The 20,106-nt window shown below is 33.4% G+C and overlaps 1 protein-coding gene across 4 annotated transcripts in view; it reads left to right on the top strand.

Moving 5' to 3' along the window:
* The window catches only part of Znf407 (zinc finger protein 407), a 517,696-nt gene that overhangs the window by 221,690 nt on the left and 275,900 nt on the right, over positions 1–20,106 (top strand). The window lies entirely within an intron of this gene.

The raw sequence follows: 20,106 nt of genomic DNA, 5'->3' as shown, positions 1-20,106 counted from the left end.
TTTAAACTGTTCAAACAAATTACTTAGCAATTAAACCTTCAGCAAAATTGTAATTCATTTTAAATTTAGCACAGAGGTTTGTTACTCTTTCTGAGGAAAACAACTGAACATAATAATGAAATATGTAAATTCGATGTTATGCATGAACTTTTCCCCACAGGACAAAAACATTTCTAGCACTGTGGATATAGTAAACCCTTCCACTAATGTGAATTAATTTATAGTAGAGGATCACTGGAGAGAATTCTTATTTTTGAATTTGATTCATATTTCCTTATTTCAAGCATAACATTTTAAACGTTTTATAACCAGTTTATAGCATTTTAGGTTTTAATATTTAAACTTACATGCAGCTAACTGAAGTCACGTCACAAATATATTACATATTACCTGTTTTGCTGAAAATATTAAAAAGAATATTAAAATTCTGTATAATCTGAAAATATTGAAACATAAGTTGGACATCGATATAAAAATAGCATATAAAAATCAGTATTTCTTTTTTAGTTGCAATCACTAGAATCAGAAATAATGTTATTATGAATTTGTATTACTTGGATTAATATTAGTGTTTATGCCTTCACTAAAGAGTGCACATGTGTATGCCTCTATACAAGTAGCAGTAGCCTGCATATTTAAAAATAATATGCATATTAACATTTTATGTATATTTGTAACAGAAGTTCTATTTCAGCAGCGTTGCTGCTCTTGAAAAACATTGTTTTTGAGTTCTTTGCCAGTTTATTAGCCAGCATCTACCAGTACAATTACATCTTGGTCATAGTTTGATTGTAGCCAGAAATAGCACATTCTGTCTTACTCATTCATTTCATGATGTCTCCTGGACTTTAGTCACTTGAATATGAGAAGATTTTCTGTCTTGAAAGAGCCAAAAGAATATTGCTTCATGCACACTTAGTCTTTCTCTACAGTTTTTTAAAGTCATCAAATAAAAGTATTCATATGAACATAACCTGAGCACAAAGCACATTTTGTCAAAAGGTAGAATCACTTAAATTTTGTGATTGAGCTCTGAATTTGATCAGCTTTATGTAATTTTTGGTCTTAATGCTACAAAAGTACATTTTATGAAAAGATGCAATTACTTAAATTTTGTGATTGAGCTCTGAATTTGGTCTGCTTTATATAATTCTTGGTCTTAATGCTACATCACATCTCTCTATTGTAGTTTTGTTATTCTTGTGCTAATTTAGTATATTCCTCTGCTTTTGAGTATGCTGATTAGATTGCATTCTGTTACTGTTTTAATTCAGCTGTGATTTTCTTTATTCTCATATTATTTTTATTCTCAGATTTTCCCAACAAACAAAACTTTAGTCAACCCCCCACTCCCTGTCTTCTTCAATTGTTGAGATCTTTGATCTTATGTCCTTGCTTTCTTGTAGTTTTACTTAATGGAAATGAACTTTTAACCTTTTGCCCTCTACAATTCATGTTTTCCTTACCATCTTGAAGTTTCTCTTATTATTTAAATTCTTTTTAGGAATAAGAGCAGTTGCAAAAAAAGTAATGTATGTATGTGTATATTTTTTGGTTTTGGTTGGTTTTTAGGTCCTGAGGATTAAAACCAGGAAACCCTCAGCTCCATGCCTTTGTATTGTTTGTATTATTTTATTTTGATACAGGGTATTGCTTGCTGACTTGCCTAGTGATCCTCCTGCTTCACCCTTTTGAGTATCAGGGATTGCAAGTTTATGCTACTACACTTGACTTAAATACACACATTTTGTTTTGCTGTGATGAACAAAAGCCTAAAACCAGTCTTTATCATTTGCTGTTTTCACTCTATTTTATGTACTGAAATAGTTGATCAGCAATGTAATTTAATGCCTGGATAGAACACTATCTTAGAAATTTTCCTATGATGAATATGGTGGGTTTCTTTTTATTTTCAGATAACTTCATTTGTCAGTAATTTGTCACCAATATGAAAATATTTATATAGGAAGTCAGTTTGTTACTCCAGGAATGAAATAATTAGAACCCTTATTTGTAACTCAAACACAGCTTGTTGATAGTCAAACTCATCATACCAGAATAATTTTTTATTTGTAATATATTGATGTTTCCAAAAAGGCTTCATGAAGATTGAAAGTTTCCCTTAGGGGCTTAGTATTTTGTTAGATTTTACTTTCCTTTGATTTGTTATTAAAGCAAGTTAGAAAATGAGTTTGTACTTTTGATGATATTCTATAGTTCCTGTTTTTAATACGGTGAAATAATGATATTTTGTGCTTATAAAGTTTTATTCTGATCAGCTGCTAACTTTTTGTTTTATCTTGAGCATGATAAAGCATCATTAGCTGAAAAGCATGAAACATTCAGCTTGTCATTTTATTCTTTGGTCAAAGTTATATGATATTCATTTATAAATTATTATAGTAAGATTGATTTATAAATCTTAATTTCTTTTATGTTTTGATTTTTATTGGCAATTTACTTTTTGATCATTATACCAGATTCAATTTATATTATAAATAATTTAGGATATCATAAACGTGAACAATTAAAATAGCAATGTAATATTACCAATGAAACTTTAAATGAAATAGAATGTTCTCATTGTTTATTAGAGCTCTGAATTATTAAATTTTATATTTTCTGAGTATATTTAATCATATTGTAAAACTGAAAAACAATTTTAATGTATTATAAATACAGACTTATACATCCTGTAATTAAGATGAAATTTAGTTATTCAACCAAAATTTTATAACACATAGCAGACACACATGTGACTATCCTGTTTCAGTTGCATTTGATTCCAGAGATACAGTATAGTAGACAGAATTGCAGTAGTAGCATATGTATTCCGCATGGAGGAGCCTCCTATAACAGCAGTGAACCCCTATAATCTTTTCCAGTTACCTCTTAATTTATGCCACTTGTTGTGGAAATGACAGGAGGAGAGTGTGAATTACTCTGTATAGACAATAAATATTCCAAGAATCTTAAAAGTGCAAAGGTCCTTCAAAATCATATATCACATGATCTTACTAGAAGAAATTACTCTTCCTTAAAAGTACATATAGTTATTTCTTTTTCCTTTTTGTTTAATGTCAAAATTGTTTTAAAAAGTAAAACATTTTATTTTGCTTGTTAAAAACTTAACCTATTACAAGTATAAATAATAAGGTAAATAGAATCACAAGTGTCATCACTAATAATCACTCATACCTTTTTGTAATATTTTCTCAGGGGAAATATCTATCAACTCTTATGTGTATATAACTACACACTATAAATTTATACATAGCGTTTTACAGATTACTTTGTTTAGTTCATATGTTATGGACTTTTCTGTATCATTTTATAAACACAGATTTATATAATTTTAATGCCCCTACAATCTGTTGTTTATATATATCCCGATGACATGAGTTAGTTTAAAACATTTCTAAGTTTTTACCATGCAAACAATGCTGTATATAAATCTTTTCCAAGTTATTTCCCTAGTGTAAATTCCACAGCTGGCACTACTGTGATCAAGACATTCATATGTTGTTACCATTGATTGGTCTTCCACTTCATTCTTCTATCAGCAATGCAAAATTTTGTAACAAAATTTAAAAACATCAAATTTCAAAGAAATTTTGAATTCGCTTTGATTCAATTCAGTTCTAAAATCCTTCTGTTAACTATTCCTTCTTCTTGTTGTTAATAATGCTTAGAAAGAAAGTTTTGTCAAATATTATTGTGTTTGAAATATTGAATAGTGATTATCCAGTAGAAGAAAAAAATACTTAATGTATTACTTACAATTGAATGTTTTTCAGTCTGTTAAGTTTATTTTATATATGTTTCATTGAATTGATGTTTCAGAAAAACTTTAATATTTAAATTTGTAATAAACTGTCAGGTAAAGATCAATAATAAATCCAGTATTCAGTGTATGTCACAAATCTAGCAATCAGTCAACCAACAGCAGAACTTTTTTTTTTAACCGGTCTGCAGGAATTCTAGGGTTTCTCATGCCATATAAAACTGAGAAATTACACATTTTTAATTGTTATAATTATATGTTTCCTTTGAAAAGATAATTCATGAGTTTTCCTGATTTTTTGTGGGTGACATGACAGCAAGTGATGGCTAGGTCCATATTTACCACACTCTGAGCCACTTGTATCACCTGTCAAAGTCAAAGGAAAGCTGTACAGCTACACTGCATTCAGATGCTTCATCCAATCCTGAACTGCTTTGAGCTGATAGAAGGCTGCCTCCCCTATCCTTTGCTCTTATGGAAATACTTGTAACCAGCTTTGTGGTGGTGGGAAGCTTTTTCTTACTAACAGTGTTGCCCCAGTGGTGATACTCCTCTTCATTCAGTCCCTGGTTCATACTGAGACCTAGATGTTGAGACCCAGCCAGTTTCTACTTTCTGAAAAGAAGTTTGCTAATCAGCAGGCATGAAGACTGTCTATGATATTTTTCTCTATAATGAACTGAAAATGTCAAAATTAATTTTGTATTATCAAGGGTTCAGTTTACTTTTTGGAGAAAAATTTGATACATTTTACTTACATTAGCAATTTAAGTTGATTTTCTGAATTGCCACATAAATGTGGTTTCCTTTACATCTGATTAGATATAATCATTTCATTAGAACAGTTTCAAAGAATGGATCAGTCTTATCAGAAAATATATAAGCTTCTGCTTCCACATGAAAAAGAAAGTTCATTTCTACTTTTGTCATATTTATATGTCATGAGGACCAGGGAAACCATGTTGTGTTACCTTGGGTCTGTGTGTCTGCTGTGAATGACAGATATAATGTGGTTTTTATCAATATTAATACATACAGGGGCATGGTTTCAAAAAGGTCAGAAATGACGGAGCGAAAAATTTTCACGAGAATGCTTTATAACATGGCTTGAAAACATGAACCAATTTAACAAACTTGATTGTCCTTGGCTGCAGAGTAAAGGTTGCATCTAGAAAGCTCAGGATGTTGCCAAGAATATATGAGTATCAGGAATGTGTCGGGTGTTTCCAATCCAAAGTCTTTGTGAGCACATTTAATAACTGATGTAACCTGTAGTGAGAACATTGGCTCAGAACTTACTTCAGTTCAATCTGGGCATATTTTGCTATCTAACAGAAAAATCTTTTTTGTAGAGAATATTTCTTTGCACACTTGAATTACTTCTAAATTATCATGTACTTACAGACCAGTGTAATGATTTTCTGGGACGAGATGTTATTTTAAAAAGTAGGTAATGTGTTTTATAAATTTTTTATTATCAGTGAATTAAGACAAACAAATCAAAAAAGCGTCTTGTGCCTGGGATGGAGTTTAGGGATAGAATGTGTGTTTAGCAGGCGTGAGGCTCTATGTTTAGTCACCAGCACCAAGCCAAACAAAACAGAAAAGGCAACTCTTAATATTTCAGGGCTGGCCAGTTTTTAAAAAACTGAGTATCCAATCACAGTTTTTATATACATGTCATGTGACAAGTGCATAGCATTATCAGGAAAGAACATATTAATTACTCTAATTAACACATGACTTTAGAAGTTTTAGATAAATCAGCACGTGACTCTTGGTTATTTGTATTCTTATGGGAATTTTTTACCACCCGATGCAAATACCAGGCTAAAAATATTGCTTTGTTTGTACATGGAGAGAATATTCATCTCAGTGGTACTGTACGTGTAAGAAAACAGAAAGTAATTAAAATGTTGATTACTACAGTAAATCTCTAAAAATGTCTGATTATTTGTTTTTCATATGTGCCCACATTTCTGAGAAGTTAGCTTTTGCACAACAACCTACTATGATTATCTGATATCCTCCGGAAGGTTAGCTGAGTTGTTTCCTATATTACTTAGGAAAAAATTTCTTTTCACAATTGAAAATGTCAGCATCAATTTAAAGTAACACTAAGCATTTGCTTGCTTTCTGAATATTATCCTCCTCCACTTCCCTCCAACCACCCTGCCTAGGATCTGGCTGTGACAGTTTGATTAGATCATCAATCCTCACTGTTAACAGCACTTTTCCTGAACACCTGGGCTGCTGGGTCACATCTGAATTCAGCTACTGTTGTTTCTGTGACCTGACACACATTCACTGTAGCAATTTACATTATGTACACAAATTAAAAGTTACCTTATAACAACAATTTACTTTAAAAACAACCTCTTTTCCTGTATGTTGATGTTCTGTTTTGTTATAGAAGGTGCTTTTTTGTATGGTGAAACACTGCTAGAACACAGTCACCACCATGATCAGAGTGCTTTTTTTTTTTTCATTTAGGATCTTAGCTCAAACTTTCTGTAATGAAAATGATCTTGTCTTTCATCATCTTTTGCCATTTAAAAATCTGAGTTGATTGCATTATAAAAATTTGATTGTTTTTACCATAGTTAAGTCTGAATAAATAATTGAATTTGTCATATATTGTTGAAAGTCTTTGCTTTTTGCTTCTAAATTCTCCACTTGAACTGTCATGTAGTCTGATTTATACTTTCCTATTTATAGTTGTACTGATAGAGATAGATACCTACTTATACTTCCAATGGAAATTGTTTAGAAACAGACCGCAACATAAGCATACTGTTAAATCTAGTGTTACAGGATTTTTGATACTACAGTTGTCTTTTATTTTCCACACATTCTATTTTTTGTAATAAGAGGAGGAGAAATGTAAAAAATTTACCACTAAAATTTGTGGTACTTTGGAATAGAGACCTGCCATCTGTTGCCCAAGCAACATTTTCCTGCTCATGTATGAGCAGTTAGGTGGGAATTAAGATGCTTCATTATAAGTTGTTTCTACCTAACACAGGTAGAGGTAAAGAAGTCAATATAAATTGTATTTTTGATATTATCTAGAACTTACTGTTTTTAAGTTTTTAAATGTTCATTATTTTAACTCTGAGCATGATGCAAGCAGATCAAGGTGGCCTGGTTTGTTATAGTATAAGTCTTAAAATGTCCTCCAAGCCTGGTGTGTTTGGAAGGTATTTGGATTGTGGGGGTGCTAGTGGCTACATATGCTGGTAGGAGGTAGGGCCTGGTTAGAGGCAGGTTTCTAAGGTTTTGACCTGGAAGGGTCTGCCTGTCTGTCTGCCTTTCTTTCTTTCTTTCTTTCTTTCTTTCTTTCTTTCTTTCTTTCTTTCTTTCTTTCTTTCTCCCTCCCTCCCTTTTTGCTTTTATTTTTATTTGTACATGTTTGCAGCACACATTCATCGTGGGGAGTTGGAACATATATTTAACACATTTAAATTCTTTTTTCATCCCATTTCCCTTCACACCTTTTCTCCTCCCTCCATCTCTCTTTTTTTTTTGTATCGGGGCTCAAACTGGGGACCTTGTGCTTGCGAAGCAGGCAGTGGAACCACTGAGCCAAATCCCCGGCACATCCCTCCATCTCTTGATCTAGAAGGGCATATTCTTGTCCCCTGCTCCTCTTTTTCTTCTTTCTGGCTGCCATTTGTTGAACAGCCTTTCCACCATACCTTGGAGCCAACCAATTGTAGGCTGAATCCTCCAAAAACCATAAACCAAAATAAACCTCTCCTCCTTTATGTTGTGGGCGTCATTCTGTCCCAGTGATTGGAAAGTGACTAATACAATGTTGTTTGGGTAAGAAAATCATGATACTCTTACTTGACTTCTCAAGTATTTTAGTCTTTTTTTCTTTCTTGTTTGCTGGAAGATCATGTAAGTATACACATTACAAAGATTTTCCTGTTCCTAATATACCATTTTCTAGTGACATAAATCTTTTTGAAGTATTTAAATTTTTTATCTTGATTCTTTAATGATTTACTTATATGTACTAGAACATGAGAAAGTACTTTGAAATAGTACTAAGTATTATGAAGTAGGATTATTCTTCATGCAACTCAAAGAATATATGTATGCAGTCATGATTTCTGCACCCCTTTGGAGCAATGACAGGATATTGGTGTGTTGTAACTATAGGCACATTTATCCTAAACTACATCTCTCCCTTTGGTCTACTGAAGTTGTTGTTAGCACAGCTAATGTCCTTAACCCAAATCTTTATTATATCTCCGAAAGTTTATGACAATTATAAACTCCTAAGCTTTTGGCAGTGGGACAATGTGCTATGTTGGAAAGTTCATCTGATCAGTATCTGATAGATGTACATTTAATTCAGTCTTTTCTGTATCCAGCTATGTTTTTTTTGTCAGTTACTTTAAATCTCTGATTTGGTTTGTGCATATGGAGGGTTGTCGAAGGAAACTTGAGTTCCCAGTTAATGTCCCTTAAGTAGCTTTGTTTCCTTTGACAAATCTTTTGATGTTCTTAGTTTCCTTATAGTAAAGCTGATGTGATAAAATGTAGACTGTTATGAGGATCAAATTAGACAGTAAATGAAAGTATAGTAAAGGACATGAGGTAATAGTTCATAATGGATAAAGCTGTAGCACAGGATTATTAGGATTTCTAACACTGCCATTTTATGAACTGACATACCCAAGTTATTTAACCTGTGATACTCATTATACTGTGCTAAATATTTGGGAAATAATACTTTCTTAGAAAAGTCTCATAAGGAGTAAATGGGATTAACTGTACTGGTGGAAGAGCGGAGTGTTTTATGTCCGGAATGTGTCAGGTAACTGAATTGCCTTAACTTCATGCATATTATTAATTTACCTCAATATTGCTGAGTCTTGCCTAGTTTTCAGTTCTAGGAATAGGTGGTACATACTCACGTTTGTCAGATTTCTAACACTATAATGAAATACCTGAGATAATTTATAAAGAGCTAAGATTTATTTTGATTCAGCTCTGGAGGTTCAGTATAGGATAGAATGGACTCATTGATTTGGGCCTTTGATGGGCATGCCAGATGACATGGTGAGGGGAGCATCTAATAGAACAAACTGCTTACCGTGTCATCCAGAAAGGACAAGAGAAAGAAGGAATGATCAGGGTTCCACAGTTCCCCTCAATTCTCTTTATGATGTAACTCTCCACTCCCACTTTCCCTAAAGGGTTTACTATCTCCTGGTAGTTCCTACGATAGGATCAGACCCTTAATGACACGACGATGAAGTGTCCTCTGGAAGACACCTGTTGAAACAATAGAAGTGAGTAAGATAGGTATTCTAGATTTTTCTTTTTTCTAAAAGAAAAATAAAAGACAGTAACGAGTCTTCCAGGTAGAAGGAATGGAAAGTGAAGAGACTGTGAAATAGAATCCGACTGTGGTAGCTTTGATCTCTTGTCCCCCCAACCCCCACCCAGTACCGGGGATCAAACTCAAGACCTTGTACTTGCCAGACAAGTGCATCACCACTGAGCCACATCCCTGGCCCAGCTTTGATTTTTCTGAAGTGAAGTCATGGTTGCTGTAACATATACACAGAGATAAGTAATTCAACGAGACAAGCAGCAGCCACATCCCAGGGTGCCCTCAGAGCCATGGTGAAGAGCTTGTCCTCCTAGTAGCAGGGATTGTTCATGGAAATATTTCTATAAGGCAGGGGACAGTTTTAGGAAGGATATCAACTGCACTGTATACGGTGCTGAGTTCCCAGTGCAATAATTTTTCAAATTCTGTACCTCCTTATGTTTGTAAGCTGGCACCCAAACATTTTTAGTCTAAGTATATAAATAGTTGGACAGAATATAATATTTATTATAGAATAAAAATTGACTGTGAGAAATAATTCTCATACTACTTAAAAATGTATTGAGTAGAATGTGACTATCTCTTTGTATCTCTCAGTAAGAGTTACTGTATCCAATCTTTTCCTAAAAACACTTTTTATATTTTTATATGGTTTTGTGGTACATTAATATAATGATAAGTCATAATTCCATGTTTTGTTATATCTTTTTTTTGAAGCAGGGTCTCACTATATAGTTCAGGCTGACCTTTAACTCACTGCATAGCCCAGGCTGGCCTCCAATTCTTGATAATCCTCCTAGTTCAGCCTCCTGAGTGCTGTAATTACAGGCGTGGCTTTATTTTTAATTTTTAAAAGAAGATAATTTCGTAGTTGGTATTTTGTACATTATAAACTTTTATAATTCCTCATTTGACATTTTGTGAATTCTGATATATTGTTTGGTTTTTATTTGTGCTTTAAGATACTAATGAAACAGTTTCACATTTATTCTCTTATTTTATATTTTATTTAAACATTAAAGATGATGCAATTTTTATTAGTAACTCAGTACTTATATGGAGTGGTTGTCTTACAATTCATTAGGATTATAGTGTGAAATTCAAGTTTTAAAACTATGTAGCATAATATCTCCTGTCTTGTTCGTTTGTTTGTTCTTTTGGTACCGGGGATCGAACTCAGGTCCTTGTGCTTGTGCAGCAGGCAGCAAAACCACTGAGCTAAATGCCCGGCCTCTCCTGTCTTGTTCTTAGTCTTTCTTTGTCAGCAAATAGAAGAAGAAGCAAAAATGTGATTTGGTCAAGCACTATTCCTATCACTGTTTGGGATAGGCAGACATGGTTCATTGTTTTATTGTAGTTTTATTGTAGTTGATGTTTCCTTTATTCACTTTTTTTTTTTCCTTTGTTTCATCGACCTTAATCTTTGCATATTATTCTGATAATAAGGAAAAGAATAATATTGTAGGAAACTCATTTCACCAATGTTTTTGTTTTCATCTTTTCTTTGGATAAAGCAGGAAAGCAGTGTAACAGCATAACTATTTACAATTCAGAATTTGTTTCTTAAATCTGCCACATAGGCATTGTGAGATTGTTGGCCAGTAAGCTTTCAATATTTAAGAGGAAATAGTAAATAATATTTATCTCAGATGGTTGTAAAATGAAACGAGGTTTTTTTTTTAGTATATAGCAAACTACTTAGCAAATTATCTACAAGGACTTATTTAATCTGATTTTATTATTATTATATTATTTTATTATTACCATTTTAAATTCAATCTCCCTTCATACCTTGATAAACAGCCGGAATTGGATTTTCCCACATTTTATTTTTTATTTTTTTGCTTTCCTATACCTCCACTGCTTTTATGGTTTCCTTTTTTCCTTTGGTTTTCAACACTTTGATTTAATGTGATTGTGTGTGTGTGTGTGTGTGTGTGTGTGTGTGTGTGTGTGAGAGAGAGAGAGAGAGAGAGAGAGAGAGAAAGATAGTGTTCCATTCTATTCTGAGGGCTGATGAACTTCTTGAATAAGGAGTTAATTTCAGTTTTGGAATTTCCTGGCTATTTCCTCCTTGGATAGTGCTTGGATCTCTCTTCCTTTCCTTTTGGAACTCCAAGTACCAGTCTCATTGGCCTTAATATGAATTCTCTATGTGTCGCATGGTGTGTGATCTGTTGTTTCTATTCTTTAGTTTTTAGTTTGATATTTTTCTACTGACCGTGTTTAGAATTTATTAATACTGTCCTTTACACAGTCCAGTTTTTTAAGCCAACTGATTAATTCTTAATGGGATATATTTTTGATATATAAAAATGGTACATATTGAATCTATTGTCCCCTTTTTATTTGTTTTTAAAGTAGTGACCATAATCATTTTAGAGATTTACTTATTACCATGAATTGCTGGTTGAATTACAGCTCCTATTTAAATGTGTTGTGATTTCTTGGTTGTGTGCTCAATGTGGTGTGTTAGGAAGCCTGAAGGGCCAGATGGTATGGTATAACAAGGAAGAGGACCCTTTGCTATTAGATGGAAAAGGTAAGGGACAAGAGCTTCATCCATTAAGACTGAGTGGCATGAAGTCCAGCTTGCAACTTGAGCAAGAATCAGCTTTCATGTGTTTCATTATTTTTTTGTCTTATGAATATCCAATGGTTTCTTAGAACCCAGAAGTAGATGTGGTCTTTTTCCTTCAGGCTTGAAAGACTGCATGAGGTCTGTTTGTGTCCTGTAGAGGTTTTGAGCTTGGTTCTTTAGGTTTACACCTTATGCAGCTTCAAAGATGTTCAGATCTCTTGGGGGGCATACCCCCTCTGAGTAGTAATACTTTGTCTGCTGTGTGCTTTGAGGCCACAGAAAACTGCTCTATCTTATTCCTCCCACCCTTCACTTTGCATAGGCCAATGTCCTGAGAAGATTGGCCATGCATCTGTTTTTATCTCTAGCTTCTAGTCTGTGGTACCAGTCTAGTGTGAGGGCCAGTTTTCTGCTGGTATTCTCTTTTTCTGGTGAAATCTCATATCCCAGGCAAGGTGTGTGTGCAGCTCAGCTGCAGTTGCCAAGTGACCAACGGAGAAAATGGCCACATGTCATCAGCTTTGGTAGGCAAGACTCTTTGATATAGTTTATCTAATTTATTGAGGTTTTATTGATATCTTTAAGAGCAAGGTTGTCATAAGCCCACCTCTTGTGGTTATTGCATTTAGTGCTTGAACTTACACTCTTTATGTATTCTGTCTGAAAGTTGGAAGTATCTAATTTTGTAGAAAAATTCAAAATTATGATTTGTTGATATGTCTTTAAAATAGCATGGGAAAAATTCTTAGTAACCAAATGGTGGAAAAACTGATGCAATGGCAGGCATCCACACAACTACCTTCTGCACTGGACATACATTCTTTATATAGAATCTTTTCTTATGTCTTGAATACTTAACTTTTAGTTATAGTATTGGAACTATATTTTCAAATTATACTCTTTTGTTTGTTTGGGGTTTTTTTGGTACCGGGGATCAAACTCGGGTCCTTGCACTTGCACAACAGGCGGTGAATCCACTGAGCTAAATCTCCGGCTCCCCAAATTATACTCGTTTAATATTTCACTGGCTGGTATTAATTTGAGAAGATCCCAAATTTTGTTTATTTGAACTGTTTTGAAGGATTGAGTTAAATGGAATAGTAAGGTAATAACTAGCTCAATTTGTTGAAGAATAATAAGATTTCACCTTTTATCACAATGTCTGGTACACTAATTATGTTGCTGATAATATTTTATAAACAGAGAAGCAGGGAAAAATATTTTTATCAGTATTAGGATGTAAATTTTTTAAATTTGTGTTTTTACATTATTTTGAATAACAACATGATTTGATTCCATAAATAATTCTTGCTTAGTTTTGGTGAACCATTTTGGTTTTATTTTATAACAACATATCAATGGCTTCTATAGTATTTTGTATGTATTTTTCACTTAGCATCATGAATTCGTAACGTATGTATTTGTTATTAAATATACAAAAGGTCATTATAAATAATCAAAACATCATATTATGCAATCACTTTGATTCGTCTTTCATTTCAAAAATCCTGTTCAGGGCTGGGGATTTAGCTCGGTTTCACTGCCTGCCGCACAAGCACAAGGACCCAGGTTCAATCCCTGGTACCAAAAAAACAAAACAAAACAAAAACTCCTGTTCATATTATAAAGTTAAAGAAATAAAAAGTCATAGCTAAGTGTACAATAAAAATTGAACTCTTAATACATGGATTATAACAATCAAGATGCTTCTACTAATTCTATATTTTAAAAATTATACTCTTAATATATGGATTATAATAATCAGGATGCTTTTACTAATTCTGTATTTATAAACATTTCTATGCTGTGATGTATGATTTTATTTTTAAAAGATAGATGTTATTATCCACATTAGCTTTGTTTTTAGATTTCTCTAACTTTTTCTTGGGAAAATTTCATATACACAGACATATGATCACCTGTGTCCTCAAATTCAGTCAGCTGTGTGTGGGGTTTGTCCTACTACCTTTTGTGCTGTCTTCTTTATCATATCTTGTTCCCCTCACTCCAGTAAGGAAACAGTTTTTTAAATTATTTTTTATTTATTTATTTTTAAAAATTTATTTTTTTTTTTATTAAATTCTTTTATTGGTACATTGTAGGTATACAACACACATTTCTCATTGGGAATTGTACCTTTACATAATGCATCTTGGTTCTTATTTTTTCCCCATTCCTAGCCCTCCCTTCACACCCTCCACCCTTCCCTATTTACAAAGACTTTTATTTCCATTTTTTCCATTTCTCATCATTTTTCCTTTCCCTTCTTTCCTTTCCTCTGCCCCTCCCACTACCCCTACCCCTTTGGACCTTTTCTTCCTATTTTGTATTATCGATTATTCATTCTAATCATTGGTACATTTTAGGTATACAGTATAATGACATTCATCATTGGAAATTTGCACCTTTTCATAGTCTCTCTTGGTTCTTATTTTTCACCCTTGCCCAGCCCTCCCTCCAACCCCTCCAGTCCTCCCTATTTACAAAGATTTTTGTTCCTATTTTTCCATTTTCTCATATTAATCCCATTCCCTTCTATTCTTACACCTAGCCCTCCCACTTCCTTCCCCTTTGCCCCTTTTCTTCCTATTTCACATTACCTATTATACATTTAGTCCTTATTTACACTTTCAGTTTCTCACACCAGAGAAACTATTCAGAATTTATTCATGTGTGTCCTACTTATTTCACTTAAGAGTATTACCTCAATGTGCATCCACTTATCTATAAATGTCTCTAATTTCTCATTTTTTATGGCTGAGTAGTACTCCATTTTATAAAAAAACACATTTTCTTTATCCAATCTCCAGTTGATGGGCATTTGGACTGTTTCCAAGTTTTAGCTATTACAAACTATGCTGCTATGAACATGGGTGCACATATATCACTGTGGTATGATTCTTTTAATTCTTTGGGGAAGATCCCCAGCAGTGGAATAGCTGGGTCAAATGGGACTTCCAGTCCTACTTCTTTGAGGTATCTCCATACTGATTTCCACAATGGTTGCACCAGTCTACACTCCCACCAGCAGTGGAGCAGGGTTCCTCTTTACCCACAGCCCCGCCAGCATTTGTTATTGGTTGATTTCATGATAGCAGCCATTCTTTGTGGAGTGAAGTGGAATCTCAGCATTGTTTTCATTTGCATCTCTCAAATGACCAGTGATGTTGAACAGTTTTTCATGTATTTATTTGCTCTTTCTACTTCTTTGTCTGAGAAATGTCTGTTCATTTCAGATGCCCATTTTCGGATTGGGTCTTTAAATTTGGGAGGTCTGATCTTTTTAAGTTCTTTATAGATTCGAGATAGTAGACCTTTGTCTGAGGAAGGGCAGGTGAAGATTTTTTCCCACATTGTGGGTTGTCTCTTCACACTGCTGGTGGTTTCTCTTGCTGTGCAGAAGCCTTTTAATAAGAAGAGATCCCACTTGTTGATTGTTTGTGCTAGTTCACGGGCAACTGAGGTTTTGTTCATAAAATCTTTTCCTACACCGATGTCTTCAAGGGTTCTACCTAACCTCTGTTCCAACTGGTTCAGAGAGGAAACAGTTTTATTATACTTTTTTCTAGTACTAATAAAATCATTGTTGAATACTATTGATTTTTCCATTATTATTAATGCTTTTTACAGAAGAGATTGTAAATTGTCTAAATTCATGGAGGGTACAGGTATGGAGACAAGAGCTGACACCTTCCAGTCTTCATTGTGTTGAACTGCTCTTTTGTTGACTGATACAGCACGTAAATTGAATACTGTTTGTTAGTTCAATCCCCTCCTAATGTGACTTCAATATTTTAAATTTTTCTACTTGACTGTGTTGATGTATTATGTTTGTTGAAGCATAACTCTTTGATTATATTGCTTCTTTACTGTGCAAACAAAATGTAATAGTTTTCTGTGCCATCCAGTGATATTTAGAGTTCTCTATGTGTCATTTCAATCTCTCTACATTACCTGTCCAAGTAGGGACTACACTTACTTTTTCCACGCAAATCCTTTGAATTTCAGACATGAATGTTATTTATGCTCAGAGGCATGCAAATTATTGATTGACAGTTGTAGAAGTATTGGAAACTTTTTTTCCTTTAAGAGATGTAGAAAGGATGTACTAGGTAAAATTAAAGAAATACACACTAAAGTAAAATACTTCCAGCTCTTAAGAAAGACACCTGGAAACTCTTTATGGAAGATTAATCATGGATTTGTCCAGTTGCTGCCACTTCACCTTGATTTAGCCAAGTAAAGAAAATTCCTTGTTTCTAGGTAATTATCACATTATGATATATATAATATTATTTTGGTGATGTTGTTATCCAAATCTCTATCATTTTAATTTTCTGAGAGAGCCAAGTAGATTTTCTTTCTAAAACTAAAATTTCATTAAGATAGCTTTTATTTAGGGAAATAACAATGAGATGGACATTTTGCGTAAGTTTGTATCCCCCTGTCATGTTTAAACTTGTTCTATTCCCTGACCATTGCTTGTCTGGGTTCTCCTAAGGAATGGGTGTGTCCTTCAGAAAGAAACTCTTATTTCTGTAAATGTACTCATAAACCTTTCTTGCTGGTTTGACTCTTAATCTTCATCTTGTTACAAATTGTCTATTTCTTATTTTATTTTGCCACAATATTATTGAGATTTTGAGGGGGTAACTTTTATTTATTTGTTTAAATCTAGAACTGGGCATTTTATTTGTATTTTTAACTAACTACTGAATCATGGGATATGACATTTATCATTTATCTATATACCATAAAATTCAGTCTGTTCTAATATTAGCTGATCTTTATGAATTGCTAACAGTATTCTACATTTTAACATACAAATTAATGGTTTTGCCTCTTGATTAACTTTTACAAAGTCATGAGTTTATTATAAAATTTTTGATGTTATTTATGTACTAAATAATAAGTAAGGAATTGTTATCTATACACCTTAGCCTATTATATGCCTTTCCTTTCTTTGTTAGTAAGGATTTCACTTCATCGTATTTTTGTGAACTAAAAATCTGACCAAAATCTTTTTATTGTTACTTATTTTTATGACAAAGTTTTTGTTGTTGTTGTTCAGCTGAAGATTTAATATGCTCACACATTCAGTAAACATCCTGAACAGAGACTGCAGAATTCCCATCTTAGCCCATGCATAGTTAGTTTAGTGGGTGGTGAGGATTACAGCTCATGTAGGTAGATCTTGCTGTTTTTATTGGAGAAACATGTGACAGATTACTGTCTCATGTGGCACTCTGTCTTTTAGCAGTGTGAATTTCTGATTCCTTTTTCATAAAAATTTCAAGGAATAAGTTTTGGCATCATTTCTGTAGTCCTTTGTTGTTGCTTTTTGTTGTTGTTTTAATGGCAAATCTGAATGATGTCTCCACACAAGGCATACTAGTTACTTTCTATTATAGTTGACCCCCTTACTGTGATAAAGTTTAGGTTCTTAATTTTCACTTCCTCTAATTTGCTTGTTTGGTTGGCATTTGTCTCTAAAATCACTTTCTCTTTCTTAGTGTAGAAAAATACATGTAATAATTTGTAGATAAAAACAAGTAACTTTTACAATACTATTTTTCTTTATGAAAGTACAAAATACAATGAAAACTGTACATTTCATTAACCTCACAGCTTTTATTTTAAGTAACTATACCAGTATTTAAGACATTCATTTATTCCTAAATATTTATTTAATGGTACTTAAGATCTATAAATGTTCAAAGTTCTGTGATGTTTGTTTTGGACAAATAAAGATACTTAAAAGTTTTAAATCCACCAGAGATTGATGGATAAATATGACAGTAAAATGTTTTTATAGACCATTTTAAAGCCAATAGTAGATTCTAAAGCTACTTCGAATTTTAGAGACACAGAATAGTTGGTTATCAATAGTTCAGTGCCCACTAGCTCTCAGATTCTGCATTTTAATTGAACAGTTTTGTTCATGGGCTCAAAATTTCTTTCTCAAGTTTCCTTTTGAAATGTATGAAGAAAATCTACAAGGTGTTAGTTTATGAAAGTTTAAATTTGCTACAGTAATCCCTAGCTTCAAGATGACTTTGAAATTCGAGATGACTTTTGATATGATATAAATGGGGTTTGCATCCTTGTATTTTTCAAGTTTGGAACTCAAATTGTGTGCATAATTCCCTTCTTTGTTAGAATAGAAATCACAACTGGCAAATCAGTGCTAACAGTCTTGCTGGCCATTATTCTATATTTGCTTTATTAAGATGAGATTCTTTTGTGCCTGGCATATAATGAATGCAGTTAGGTTTTGGGGGCACATTTTTATCATTTTAATTTTTGTATGCTTTAGACATTGTACCCTTTTTCTTATACAGTTGTACATCATACACACTCTGTATGTGTTTATCAATTTGAGTTTGTATCTTTGCTTGTACATATAAAATGACTACTTCAGAATTTGTTTTTAGGTTATCAAAAAAAGTTTATTCACTATAGTACTGTCTTTGTTTTGACTAAAATAAGCTAAGGTCCTTTTATACACATGCATTTTAATTTACTAATTGCCTTCTTATACTTTTTTTGTTTTTACACAATTTGGCTAAATCTCAAATCCAAATGCAAAATACAGCACAGAAAAATATTGCTTGTATTTATGGCCTTCTTTGGAGGACTAAGGAATGGAGTACATTCATTCATAAGTGGCCTGTTTTCAGTCCTGGCAGTCATTATTAATACATTTCAATAATATAACTTTAAAACATATTTTTATTGTATTTACCTTGTTTGAAGGCTATTGAACAGGAAAAAATCCTTGATGTGAATAGAGAGTGAAATGTTTTAGCATGACTCTTGATAAATCATAGAAGAACAGTTTCTCTCCCTCCTGTCCTTCTGTGCTGAGACATGTCACAGCTGGAAACCAGCTTGCTTGTGACATGTCTTTCACCTCCCTTAGAGGTGATAGCACATGTCAGCACACACTGAAGCATCAGTTGAAGTCCTGCAGCCATCATGGTCAGGTGTACAAAATTCTGATCCTTTGTAAAAGTTAGTTATTGAAACTTTAGTGAGTGTAATATGGAAAAGACCTATAAGAAATAACTGTAGGTATTTGTATTTTTGTGAAACAGGTTCTCACCATGTGTTTGACTTTCTTTTTATATTGTGAGTCAGTGCATAAATTATTATTCTAAAATTTTTTATCCCCTTCCATAATTGTTCATTGTTCCATGAACAAGACTTTATTTTACATAAAAGTGTTATTTGTCCCTTCTAACACTGTTCTTCATTTTCAAAATATATCCAGTGGGAGTGATAGAATCTTATTAATCCAGTGATATGGAAGTTTAACAGTTTAAAAGTTTAATCTTGCAATTGTTAAGAGACATATTGCGTCTGGTGTGTTGTATTTCCTCTAATACTCCAGTAATGTGAAATGTGGTTGATTATTACAATGTTAGTATTTATTCTGTTGTTCACTTCTTTATTCAGCCAAGGTTGGCAACAGTTGAGCAGATAGGGTTGTGTAACTAATCTGTTTTCTATTGTTTATTTTGAATTCTTATTGATGCTTCTATTATTAGTACTGTTTTGAGCACAATCAAAAATATGTTGGACAATATACTCAGTGTATTTGGCAACATTCTTTTGATGTTGTTTGTGAGAGTTTCCCATCTCAGACACTTTCACAAAGTGGGTTAATATGAGGATCTTCTGAGGACTATGAATAAACTGTTTCTATTTGTAGGAACTTTGAGAGTATACTGCAAAACATGATTTCTTGAAGATAGTTATTTTTGGATAAAGTTTAGAAGAAGGCCTTAAATAATTTACTATCAGGAAAATCTTTGCCTAGCAGTGCTTAGTGATTTCCTTTAAGTCTGGGACGATGGAGCATAGGACCCTGGTGGTTTCTGGCATCTGGTATTTCTCTGGTTCATTTGACCTTTTCCTTTTGTAGTTCAGTATCTTACCTCTTCTCCGGTATCCTCAAACTGCCATTCAGTCCTTCTCTCTACTGACTATCTTCAGATGACCTTCTGATTATGCTAAGAAAATATGTTGAACAGACATAGCCCCTTGCTCCCACCGTGGCGCTCACCAGTTGTCTGAATCTGTGCCCACCTGCTCTGCCTTCCCCCTGGTCGGTGTGGATGAGCTCATATGCCCTTGTGTACTTTAGCCCTCTATTCGCATTAACCCATCTCAGCGGCTGCTTCTGCAGTTGTCCTCTCTCTTCCATGACATGTGTTGTTTTCTTTCTGGCTGACTGGTTTACTCCACAAATGCAGTAATGCCATAATATCTTCTACTGTAACACAAGAACAGTCTCTCTGACTTCACATTTCTTTTTTTTTTTTTTTTTTTTTTTTGTACCGGGGATCGAACTTGGGTCCTTGCACTTGTGAGGCAGGTGGTGGAACC

Source organism: Heterocephalus glaber, unplaced genomic scaffold, assembly GCF_053883595.1.
Source record: "Heterocephalus glaber isolate CG9 unplaced genomic scaffold, H.glaber_assembly_v1.0 deba00000331, whole genome shotgun sequence".
Classification (NCBI taxonomy): Eukaryota; Metazoa; Chordata; class Mammalia; order Rodentia; family Bathyergidae; genus Heterocephalus; species Heterocephalus glaber.
Note: the sequence above shows the minus strand (reverse complement) of the source record. Positions and strands in the feature narration are given on the sequence as shown.